This window comes from Tamandua tetradactyla, chromosome X (genome assembly GCF_023851605.1).
Source record: "Tamandua tetradactyla isolate mTamTet1 chromosome X, mTamTet1.pri, whole genome shotgun sequence".
Lineage (NCBI taxonomy): Eukaryota > Metazoa > Chordata > Mammalia > Pilosa > Myrmecophagidae > Tamandua > Tamandua tetradactyla.
Window position 1 is genome coordinate 135,828,068 of NC_135353.1, and position 13,680 is coordinate 135,841,747.

At 38.7% G+C, this 13,680-nt stretch overlaps 1 pseudogene; it reads left to right on the forward strand.

Annotated features, from left to right (window-relative positions):
- Positions 1-11,594: 11,594 nt before the first annotated feature.
- LOC143670533 (polypeptide N-acetylgalactosaminyltransferase 1-like) lies at positions 11,595-13,214 on the forward strand (annotated as a pseudogene).
- The last annotated feature ends 466 nt before the right edge of the window (positions 13,215-13,680 follow it).

A 13,680-nucleotide genomic window follows, 5' to 3' on the forward strand; every position in this document is an offset into this window, starting at 1 on the left:
AATGCCAGAATGCAATATACCAGAAACAGAATGGCTTTTACAAAGGGGAATTCAATAAGTTGCTAGTTTACAGTTCTAAGGCTGAGAAAATGTCCCAATTAACACATCTATAGAAATGTCCAATCACAGGCATCCAGGGAAACATACCTTGGTTCAAGAAGGCTGATGAAGTTCAGGGTTTCTCTCTCAAGTGGAAAGGCACATGGTGAACACAGTCAGGGCTTCTCTCTCATCTGGAAGGCACATGGGTCCGGGTTCCTCTCTCATCTGGAAGTGCACATGGCAGACACGGCGTTATCTGCTAGCTTCTTCTCCTGACTTCCTGTTTCTTGAAGCTCCCTGGGAGACATTTTCCTTCTTCATCTCCTAAGTCACTGACTGGTGGACTCTGTTTCTTCTGGCTATGTTGTTCTGCTCTGCTCTCTCTGAATCTCCCTCATTCTCCAAAATGTTTCCTCCTTTATAGGGCTCCAGAAACTAATCAAGACCCACTGAAATGGGTCAACCTAATCCAGCTCAACAACCACTCTTGATTAAATTACACCTCCAGGGAGATGATCTAATTACAGTTTCAAATATACAATACTGAATAGGGATTAGAAGAAACAGCTGCCTTTACAAAATGGGATTTAGATTAAAACATGGCTTTTCTAGGGTACATACATCTTTTCAAACCAGCACAATAGGCCTATTAGGATTCATTCTGTTTGTAGTACATTGCACTTTTTAGACATGTATATTTATTTCTTTTATAAGAGTTGGAAAATTTTCAGCCATTATTTCCACAAATATTCTCTCTGCCCCATTTCCCTACTCTTCTCCTTCTGGACACCAATGATGCATATGCTTGGATGTTTCATGCTGTTACTCAAATCACTGAGGCACAGCTCAATATTTCTATTCTTTTCTCTATCTGTTCTTCTGACTGTAATATATCAATTGTCCTGTTTCTATTTCACTGATTATTTCTTCCGTCTGTTCAAATTTGCTGTTGTATGCCTCTAGTGTATATTTAATCTCCATTTGTGCCTTTCATCTCCATAATTTCTGTTATGTTTCTTTTTATACTTTCAAATTCTTCTTTATGTTCATACCTTGTCTTTTTAATATCCTTTAGCTCTATATTCATATTTTCCTTCACCTCATAGAAATAATTTAGGAGATTTGTTTGAACTTCTTTGACTAATTATTTCAAATTCTATTCCTCCTTTGAAGTTTTAATTTATTCCCTTGACTGAGCCATATCTTCCTGTTTCTTAGTATAGCTTGAAATTTTTTTGCTGACATCTGATCATCTGATTATTTTGTTGTATTGTTTCTGACAGTTTCTCCCTCTTGTCTAGGGTTTTATTGTTGATTTGCTTTACATTAAGGCTCTTTGATACTTGGTCCAGTTTATGCTGGATCTTTAGAGTAGCCTACATTGAACAGTTCAGATTTTCTCTACTCTTTTTTATTTGATTCTTGCCCTGGATATGCAGTACAATTTTTAAGATTGTACTTTTTGTGCAATTGTTTCACTTCAAGGAGAAAGCTTCCTTTCTTCTGTTCCTTCTCTGGAGACCTTGATCTGGTTTGTCTGTTTTTGTTCAGAATTTTCTTCCCAGCTCCTACGATTTGTTTAAATTCTTTCCCTCAGTCATTGCTACATTTTTCCTTATCCTTTTCAGTTTTAGGACCTGTCCTTACTTATAGCAGGTCAATCTCCACCCTCCCCTCCTTTTCTTAATGTGAGACTCTTCTGCCTCCAGTTTCCTCCCCATTAGGGTATCCCACTTCAGGGACCCAGATGGAATCAATTCAGATAGTTGAGTCAATCCAGAATGGTCTGTTTTGTATTTAGCGGTGGTCCAGCCACCAGAAACTGGCTTTAGTAAGCATACCTCTTGCCAACAGTGCTGCCTTGAACTCCTTTCCTTTTTTTTTCTCCCCCCCTGGGTCCTCTTTGCATGTGGCACTTTTCCTCCCTGGGTCTCTGAGGACTTGGATCCCTGAGCCTGGATATGCGTGGAGTTCTAACTCACTGCTGCAAGTGGCTTCATGGTCTGCATCCGCAGTGGGAAAAACCTGGGCCCTGCTCCCTCTGTGCAACTTTCAGGCTGCGTCGGACTGAATGAGAGGGAGGGGTCCACACTGGCGGGTACAAGACAGAAATCTCCTACCTGACCTTGGAGGTTAGTTTTCTTTTTCTTTGAGTCGGCATTTCTAGAGTCCTTCTCCAGTCTTTATCATCCTCCAGAGTTCCAGTCAAGTGGGATTTATTTTTTTCTGAGAGAAGACTTTTCAAGGGGATATCTAACGTGACCATACTGATGATGGTATTCTCAGCTAGTGTTTTAATAAAGATGTCTTTGAATGCCAGGGGATAAAAAACAGACAAATAGAAAACAAAAACAAAAACAACCAGAAGCATAACAAAACAAAGCCCTAGAAAAATACTTCTCTAAGACTTTGCAGATTGGGTCTGTGCTGAGGCACTCCTTAAACATTTATCTAGGCTGTTTACAACTGTGCCTTAGCTTTTATTTCTTGGTTGCACTGAGCCTAGAGATCAGCCAATGGTGAAAGCTTTGGGTCTTTTAAGGTTTTCTTTGTTTGTTTTTATTTTTGAGCATGCATCCTGCCCTGGGCATGCGCATGGTTTTTTTTTTTGGCATGGGCAGACAGCAGGAATTGAACCTGGGTCTCTGGCATGGCAGGTGAGAACTCTGCCACAGAACCACCATGGCCCACCCCGCATGGCTTTTTAAATTCTCCATTATACATGGACGCTTTTTAATGCCTAATTTCTCAATAAATTTCTCTCCTCAGCTCTACCTCCTAGGCTTTAGACAGCCTTTTATGTACTTGAACCATATCTTTTTCCCCAGTCAGCTGCAGGTTTTTAATTTGCTCTATAGTATTTTTGAGCAACGCCTGCTCCTTTTCTGCCCTAAGTGAGTTCTGTGTTAGGTGAAACAGAGACAAGTGCCTTGTGTTAGTCCTTCAAATAGTCCCTGAACTGATTAGAACAGACACAAACAATCACTTGCTCTCCTCCCTCCAGAACCAGGGATTAGGGTCCCACACTGGGAACATGGCTTAGCTTTCTTCAAGATTGCCAATGAACTGGGGAGGGTGGGGGGCATGGGCAAGTAAAATTGCCGCACAGCTTTCCATCTATTTTTAAGTTCCTTTTTTCTTGAGTCAACATTTTCTTGGTTCTTATACACCTTTGACTGTTTACCAGAGTTCCAGTGAAGTTGGTTCTTACAGTTATTGCTTGTTTATCAATGTTTCTATGGAGGGACAGGAGTTTAGGGCTGTCTACTCCATGTTTTGCTAATGACTTTGAATGTTAGCACTTTAACCACTAAAAATCTAGCATTTCAATGGGTAACCTCCAAGTCTTTTGAAAGGAAAAATATATCACAATGAAAAAATTCAATTTGCATACCATTTGTGCATATTCAAAATATACAAAATTTGAATAAGCATTATTTAAAGCTGCAAACAAATGTCTTTATGAATAAAACATGGATGGTAGGGTATAGTCCAGCCTTAGGCAGTAGGTAACTCTGGGAAAGAAGGAAAATGCTATGGAGGTTAGGGACTGTCAAGTGTATCACTAATATTTTATTTCTAAAGCAAAAAGATATGAGGCAAATATACAAAAATTACATGGTAATTCTGGGTTTTGGGTAGATAGGATTCTTTGTTGCTTTTGTATATTGGAAATAGTTCATAATAAGTACCATTTTAAAAGTTTTTAAATGTATCTTTCTCCTTTTTTAACTTATATTATGGCCCATGCATTCTCCTCTCCTCCTCCTTTACCTTCTTTTACATCTTTAGTACATGATCTTGTACATGGCACATACTAAGTGTACAGTAAACATCTGACATGAATAATGTACGTGAATGTGCCTTACAAATTAAAGCCATTATCGTAATTATAAACACCTCACAAAATAACATATTTTCCTTCAAAGAAGTGAGATACTATAAACTATGTGCATACTCCTGAACGGAGTATCTTAAAATCAAAAGATGTAAAAAAGTAATATACCCTATACTTAGGAACCTATCTCAATGAATATTAAAAGGAAAATAAATAACTGATTAGTATCAGTTTATCAAATAAAACTTTTTATGGCTAGATATCCTTCAGAAAATTGCAGACTGGGGAATCTGACATAAATCCTATAGACCCATTTTTGCAAACAAATTTCCCTAATGAAATTGTCATCCTATAACACTGGTGAAACTAAAGCATATATGAATAAAGTAAGTGCTTACTGCTGCAAAATTTTATATAACATATGTGGGAGGCTATTAAGATCTGGCACGCAAAGGCAATCTATTAATCTTACAATATAATTTATACAAGAGGTGAGAGCAGATGCATAACTGATATTACAGCATAAATGCTATCAGAATTGCACTTGAGATAATATTATAAAGTAGATTATAATTGCTGGGATAGAGAAAACGTTTTTTTTAAGTGGAGGAGGTTAAAAAAAGATTAATGGAAATTTCAGCATTTATTCACAGAAATCTGAATAAAACTTGCTTTAGCAATGAAAATGAAATTACAACATAATAGTTTTCATTGAAAATATATTTTTTCTGGCTAATAGGTCTTGCTTGAGTACTTTTAACCAGATCATTCAATTTCTATTTCAATCCATTATATATATCTGATATGATTATTATTTCTAAAAGTATTTTTTCAAAAATGAAATATTTTACTAAATATGAACACAAAATGTTAAGCCTAATGTCACTGTGAGATTGAGTAAGAATTATCATTATGCAATGTCCTCATGAAATTTCATTGTTCATATATAGAGAATAGAATAGAATTTAAATAATTTATGAATATTCATATATTATAGTTAGTTCTATGAGGATGGCATGTTATACATTAAATCATTTGTATTTAGAAGAGATAGGTCTCAAGACTTGAAAAACACACAATTCACAGACATTAATTTACTGCAGTATTATTTCAACATTCTCTCTTACAAATACTAAACTCTGTTAAAAGCATATTCTACCCATTGAACATTGGAGTTTTTGTTGCAGGAAAATAGAGCAATGATCACTTCCAGCCTTTCGATCCACACAGGATTCATCCCAGGGAGCACCTCCTCCATGACGTCACTAAGCCCACAATACACACTGGGACCTCATCCTGTGGAGAAAGTCACCAGGGAGGCCCCCAGCAGATGCAGGGAAATTTTTGACTGTAATGACCGCAGGACAAGTTGTGAACTTTGTGACAGCAGTTGACAGCAGGAAGTTGACGTGGAGTGTCCTTCACATGAGCGTTTTGTGAACTAACGTCTATCTCGACAGGCCTCATCCTGGGCCCAGCACCGATCAGCCGTCACTGCTGGGGAGGAGCGTGAAGTGAGGGAGGGGGTAGGGATCATGGAGGTGGGGGAGGGTGCACGTCCATTCAGGGACCCGGGGTTCTGGGCAGACTTAAATTGAGCTCTGAGGCTGGCGGAGCTCATCTGGCATCTGGGTTGCGGTCACCCCTTTGAATGATGAAAGAACCTGGCCACAGACTGGAGACCTCTTTTCCTTCCCATCAGTCCTGCCTGCATTTCCTGGGAAGCTATGGTTCCCTGATGCGGCCCCTACAGGCTTCCCCGTAGCCAGAGATCCCTGTTCTTTCTTACTAGCAACCTCTGTACAGTCGCCAATTTTCGCCTCGAACTGTGTTCACTTCCTTCCTGTGCGAGTGAGCCGAAATATCAGGACATGCTGAAGAAGTAGGAGAGAAATTGGTGGTGATGGGGGTGGGCAGAGTGGGCAGTGTGGGCTTGGAACCCAGTGCCAGCGTCACATCTGGATCACCTGTGTGCGGCCAGTGCTGAGGGTGAGGCGACGGCCCCAGAGACCATGGGTTAGTACCTTCCAGAACTCCTGTGCTGCTGGAGCTTGCTGTCTGCTCTCCTGGGTTGCTCTTCAGAAACTCCAGTCTCCTGTTCAGGGAACAGAGTGTGCTCACCTGCACCCAGATCCCCTAGAACTCAGGCAGGAGCTTCGTAGGCAAAGACAGGCAGAGTCAGGGTCAGAAGCCAGGGCTGACTTTACTCGGCCTGAGCCTCCTACCGCCCAGGCGTCCCGGTGCCAGGGGCTAGTCAGCACAGCCCCGTCTGGGCGCAGAGCAGGTCTGAACCCTCAGGATGTTTGTTCACACTGGCGCCGGCGCTCCCACGGCCTCACTACACCTGGCTTGGAGTAAACTTACCTGCTCTCTGATTTCCTGAGTCGCGAGTCTTTGAATATGTTCTTCTCTGGTCAGGCCAGATAACTGTACTGGTTTAGTATTCCCCCTGTTATTTATTAGTGCCTCAAAATGTAATTTTCCAGCTAGTCAGATTTGTTGAACTTTCACTTTATAATATCTTCACTTCTTTTGGTCCTTAGAAAAATATCCTCAACATTTGGGATAAATATTCTATGTTGTTTTCAGCTAGTTTTTCTGTAGTTAATTTTTTCTGTAGTTTTCGTGTGTGTGTGTGTGTGTGTGTGTGTTTAATGACTTCTTAATCCATACTAATTGCTGTAGTGGTTTCCCAGGTTGCTTTCCACTTGCTTGCACAGTAGTTTTTACAGAATGTATCCCTTTCTTGCTGTTTGCTGATGTCTATTTTCTCATATAATAATATCTATTTCCAAAAAAAGCATATTCTAAGTCAAACTCTTTTTTTTACTCAACTATGATTTCATAAACTAACTTGTGAACAAAAGGGGCGAATTGGGTTTTGATGTCACAATATGCTTCAAGCCCACTAAGAGACTTTCAGAACAAAAATCTCTGAGTGGTTGGTCATTGTACACAACATTCTTTATAGCAACATACACAATGTTTCCTTCAAATTGATGTTCCAATGGACCTTTATTATACTAATATTTATGGAGAACAGATGAAAAATTTTAACTGCATAATGATTCACAAACACACACTGTTGGCAATATCTATGAACAGTTAAGACGAATCTTCTAATTTGCATTTTAGTTTTGAAAAGTTTCAAACCCCCAAATAGTTGAAAGACCAGTATAATGAATAAATACAAACATTACTAATGTACCACCATACCAGTACCAGCTATATTTTTCTCTACACACACACATGCAGACACAAACATAGACACAAACACATACATTCACTTTCCTTTTATCAAACTATCTGAAATTTGGTTCAGGGCATTATGATATTTCACCCTAAAAACTTCATTATGTCTCTCCCTATACTATGGATGTTTTTCTACTCACCCATCTCACCATTACCACACTTGAGAAAATTAACATTAATTCAATACTATTATCAAACATACTAAAATGTCCTCTTTGCCTCCCAAATGCATTTTTCTAACTGCTGGCTTTTTTTTTTTCTCCAGGATTTAATTCATTTCAAGCACTGTATTTTGCTATGATGGCTCTTTTTGTGTTCCATGATCTGGAAGAGTTGCTCTGCTGTCCTCTATTTTTTTTTTTTTTTAGCATGGGCAGACACTGGGAATCGAATCCAGGTCTCTAGCATGGCAGGCGAGAATTCTCCACTGAGCCACTGTCGCACCACTCTGTCCTCTATTTTTAATGTCATCAAATCATTTGCAGAGAAAAGACCAACTGTTCTTCAATACATTACACATTCAAGATTCATGTGAATGTGTCCCCATGTTTAGATTCAGAGCAAATATTTCTGGTAAAGGACAGTGCACAGGTGACATCATGTACCTCCCACTGCATCTCATTAGTAGGCACATCATGTCCACTCATAACACAATTAATGATTTATGAGGTGACCATCAAATCATTCCATTGTATAGGCTTATTTTTCCCTTTGTAATTAAAAAGTAATCTGAAGATTATGAATGTCCTATTCTCTACACGTTTTTTTACCATATGGTTTTGGCATCCATTGAGCCTTGCCTGAATCTGTTATTTACATGAGAGATTAAAAAACAGAAAATTTCTAATTCTGAAATTCCCTTTACATTTATTCGCTGAGACTCTTTGGTAACTGTACCAGTTTGAATCTTGTGTACCCCAGAAAAGTCAAGTTATTTAATCCTCATTCAATATTGCTGGATGGGAGCTTTTTGATTGTTCCCATGGAGATGTGACCCACCCACTTGTGGGTGGTAACTTTGAAAACAATTTTTTTTTAAACATACCAACGTACAGACATGAATATTCTTGCCATATGATCATTCCATTCTTGGTATATAATCAATAATTCGCAATATCATCACATAGTTGTATATTCATCACCATGATTTCTTAGAACATTTGTATCAGTTCAGAAAAAGAAAGAAAAAGAAAAAGAAAAAAATGCATACATACCATAACCCTTACCCTTCCCTCTCATTGACTGCTAGTATTTCCATCTACCCAATATATTTTAGCCTTCGAATCCCCTATTTTTTTTCTATACCCCTTACCACTCCCTTTCATTGGTCACTAGCATTTCAATCTACTAAATTTATTTTAACATTTGTTTCCCCTATTATTTATTTTTAATCCATATGTTTTACTCATCTGTCCATACCATAGATAAAAGGAGCATCAGACACAAGGTTTTCACAATCACGCAGTCACATTGATAAAGCCCTATCATTATACAATCATCTTCAAGAAACATGGCTATTGGAACACAGCTCTACATTTTCAGGCACTTCCCTCCAGCCTCTCCAATATATCTTAACTAAAATGGTGATATCTATATAATGCGTAAGAATAACCTCCAGGATAACCTCTTAACTCTGTTTGAAATCTCACAGCCATTGACACTTTATTCTGTCTCATTTCTCTCTTCCCTCTTTCAGTCGAGAAGTTTTTCTCAATTCCTTGTTATTGAGTCCCAGCTCATTCTAGGATTTCTGTCCCACGTTGCCAGGAATTTTCACACCCCTGGGAGTCATGTCCCATGTAGAGAGGGGGAGGGCAGTGATTTTGCTTGTCATGTTGGCTGAGAGAGAGAGGCCACAACTGAGCAACAAACGAGGTTCTCTTGGGGTGACTCTTAAGCCTAATTTTAAGTAGGCTTAACCTATCCTTTGCAGGGATAAGTTTCATATGAACAAACCCCAAGACTGAGGGTTCAGCCTATTGCTTTCATTGTCCCCACTGCTTGTGAGAATATCAGGAATTCTTGTGGGTGGTAACTTTTGATTAGATGGTTTCCATGGAGATGTATCTCCACTCATTCAAGGTGAGGTTGCTTGCAGGAGCCGTTTAAGAAGGAACCATTTTCGAAAAAGCTGTAAAGCCCATGCAGCCAGAGACCTTTGGAGATAAAGAAGGAAAACTCTCCGGCGGGAGGGGAGCTTCATGAAACAAGAAACCTGGAAAGAAAGCTAGCAGATGTTGCCATGTTCTCACCATGTGACTTTCTGAGAGAGAAACTCTGAATATCATTGACCTTCTTGAACCAAGGTATCTTTTTCTGGATGCCTTAGATCGGACATTTCTAAAGCATTGCTTTAATTTGGACATTTTCACAGCCTTAGAACATGTAAACTTGCAACTTAATAAATCCCCCCTTTTAAAAGCCATTCCATTTCTGGTATATCACATTCTGGCAGCATGCAAACTAGAACAGATTTTGGTACCAGAGAAGTGGGGTGCTGCTGTGGTTTGCAAATGCCAAACATGTTGGAATGGCTTTTTAAATGGATAAGGGGAAGATTCAGGAAGAGTTGTGAGGAGTTTGATAAAGAAGGTCTAGAATTCTTTGAAGAGACTGTCGGTAGAAATGCAGAGTCTAAAGATACCTCTGATGAGGCTCTATACAGAAATGAGGCTTGTATTATCAGAAACCTGAAGGAAGGCTATCCTTGTGATGCTCTGTACAGCCTCCTTGATGAGGCTCTATACAGAAATGAGGCTTGTATTATCACAAACCTGAAGGAAGGCAATCCTTGTTTTAAAATGTCAGATTATCTGGCAAAATTGACTAGTAGCTTTGGCTGGAGGGCAGATTTTAAAAGCTATGAACTTGGATATTTAGCAGAAGAGATTTCCTAATTAAATGTGGAAAGTGCAGCCTGACTTCTCCTCACACCTTGATTTGGACTTTCTTTTAGCCTCAAAATCATTAGCAAATAAGTTATCATTGTTTAAGCCAGCCCATTGCTTGGTATTTGTTTTAGCATCCTAGGAAACTAAAACAGACCCCTAATCTTCTCCACTTACCTTGTTTATTTCTCTAGATTTCCAAAGTTCTTAGGGATTCCTACCTCCTTCCAAGTTGCTCCCTCTTCCCCAGAAACAAGGCCTTCCCAAGATTCTTACCTCTGGTCTCACACCTTCAGGTCCCTTACTTTGGATTCTCAGTAGCCAGTGTTCTGATCCTTCTTGTTCTATAGCTGTTCTCAGTGTTTTCCCACTGAGTAGAACCTGGTTTTTCTAAGGGAAATGTATCTCTGTGTTCTGGCACCATTATTATCCTGTTGCATGTGCCTCACTTTCAAGAAGTCTAAGCTGAATCTTCCCTCCACCCTGGGTTCTAGACAGGTTCTGTTGGTTTCAAATGTTTATGTTTTTCCTGTTAGATGTAAACTTAAGTTGCAGTATTCTTTGACTTCTAGTCATGCTGCCAGCATAAACTCTCCGTGGCTTTATTGGCTGTCTTTTTTGATCTCTGTGGTTTTCAGAGGATGTATGGAGAGATTAGGGTTTAAGTAGTTCACATTTTCCTGCAGACACTCAGAAGTCTGAATAAAATCAATTCTATGTTTGAAATTATTTTTATGTGTTGTTTAAAGTTTTAAACTTGCCTTAACTTCTGACTTATTATCCCTTATTCAAAAAGGAGAAGGGCTTTAAAAACACATACAATATACAGTACACAAGTGTATAATTTTGCTATAAGATTCACAGTAACATTGAGCTCAATTGTAGCAGGGCTTATGCCGCTGGACAAAGACATTTTTTCATTTTTTGAGACTTTGCTTACACTGCTCTGAATGTTTTTAAAATGAAAGCAAACAAGTAAAAAATTAAAGAGTACTTTTGGATTTCTTCTGTCTAGTACTCCTGAATAACTAAGAAACTAATCATTTGCCTTTGTGCCTAGTGACTAATGATGTGTTAGACATCAAAAATGGATTTTAATTCATTTCTCATTTATTTTCACATTTGGTCTGCTGTTCAGCTGGTTAGGCTGACTGTAATTAGATGCTCACATTCCCTTTAGCTGAGAAACAGCACATCAAGTTAGAGTACAAAAATAAGACAAGTAGCATTGGGAAATGATGACAGTGGCTAATGAAATGGAAGAAAACCTAAAAATTTATTAAAGTCATTAAAAATTCCCAATCAGATATTTTTGGTGTCCTCTTAGAATTTAATGAGGACTGAGGAGGCAATGGTGGCCGGTGACCGGAGGAGCTTTTGCTGCTGCTGCAGCTGACTGAGGTGATGTGGGATATGTGCATTTGGGATATGAATTCATTTGAAAAACCACTTTGTGATTATGAATGTATTTTCTGGAGAAACTGGATTGGAATAATTTTCATGATATTTGTATATTTATATACATATATGCATATATGTAAATATTTTAAATTTTGCATTTGACTTAAAGTGCCATGAGAAAATTTGCACATTGCAAAGTGGTCCTAGCCACTTCCTTGATTTAGGTATTCTTGGATATGTTCCCGCTGCTTTACTTCAGTGAATGCAACAAATGTGATGAAAAAAAGGAAGGGGGACTTCCTGCTGGGGATGTTTTAGAGCCACTACAAAAGCCTCATGAAGGTCCTGGAAAAATGGGGAAACCAGACCTCATTCCTAAACAGGGTCAAGAAAAGACGAAAGAGGTGTTTAAAATTAGTCAGTTCAATTTAATGGCAAGTAAGATGATTGCACTCATCTGATCTTTGCCAGATGTTAAGTTAGCAGGGTATAAAACAAAGGTGATCTGGATAAACTTCATACAAAAGTGTGGTGATTGTTTTCCTCAATGAGGCTTGGAACACACACGTCTGCAAACTATCCATGCTGTCATTAATTGCTCACCAAGACACATGCTAGAAGAAATTGTACTGGTAGATGATGCCAGTGAAAAAGACTTTTATGAAAAGACCTCTAGACAGTTAAGTGAGGAAATTAAAAGTACCAGTGCATGTAATTTGAGTGGAACAACTTTCTGGATTGACCAAAGCTAGATTAAAAGGAGCTGTTGTATCTAAAGGTCAAGTGGTCACCTTCATAGATACTCCTTGTGAGTGTACAGCAGGATGGCTGGAGCTTCTCTTAGCCAGGATCAAATATGATAGGGGAACAGTGGTATGTTCTGCCATGGATGTCATCAGCAATGATACTTAGACTACTTGGTAGGCTCTGAAATGACCCAAGGTAGATTCAACTGGAAGCCCAATGTTTTCTGGTATCCTGTTCCCCCAAAGAGAAATGGACAGAAGGAAAGGCGATCAGACTCTTTATGTCAGAACACCAACAAGGGCAGGAGACCTTTTTTTGAATAGATAGAGATCAATTTCAGGAAATTGAAACATGTTATGCTGGAATGGACATTTGGGGAGTGGGAGACCTAAAAATTTCCTTTAAGATTTGGCAGTGTGGAGGTACTTTGGAAATTGTTACATGTTCACATGTTGGACATGTATTTCTACACTTTACACATTTCCAGGAGGCATAGGGCAGATTATCAATAAAAATAACAGATGAGGAGACAGATTTTGGGCTGTTAGGCCATCTGCTCTCCTACTACACATGTAATAATAAACTCTTTCTCTTTTAAAAAACAATAACAAATGACTTGCAGAATTTTGGATGGATGAATTCAAGAATTTCTTCTATATAATTTCCCCAGGTTTTACAAAGGTAGATTATGGAGATATATCATCAAGACTTGCTCCAGACAAAAGTTACAATGCAGATCTTTCTCTTGGTACCTGGAGAATATTTATTCTTATTCTCAAATTCCATGTCACCAATTCTCTTTGGGAGAGATACATAATACGGAAACAAATCAATGCCTGGATAACACGGCTAGAAAAAGAGAATGAAAAAATCAGAATATTTAACTGTCATGGAATAGAATGTAATCAGTTTTTTTTTCTTATACTCTATTGTCTTATGCTAAATAAATTTTAACAGATGACTTTTGCTTGGATGTTTCCAAAAGTCATGGTCTAGTCATGATGCTCAAATGCCACTACCTAAAAGGCAACCGACTCTGGGAGTAGGAACCAGTGAAATTAACCCTGCAGCACATGAACAGTAATCAGTGCCTGAATAAAACACAGAAGAGGAGAGCCAGGTGTCCACCATTAGAGACTGCAACTGAAGCAGGTACCAGCACTGGCTTCTTAGAAATGTCACCCTTCCAGAAATATTCCAGACCAAATTTACAAAAAAAGAAAAAAATAATGATTGATTAGACAACTTCAGCAGACATTTCTGCCACATTCTTAAGTGGCAAAAAAGGAAAAGTACTTTCCTGCTCTGCAGGATATATGATTTGTCAGCCATTAAAATTTTAGTCCTATAGCTTTTCACGAGCTGTGAACCAGTCTCCCTGTCCAAGGACTTGAAACTACATACTAGTGAGACTGTGCATCCTGATATTTACAAGACTGAATGAGTCTTGCACCAAGAATAATTGTAAAGAATATTCAGTGAAACAATCAACAAAATGTGCTTTCTGGAGAG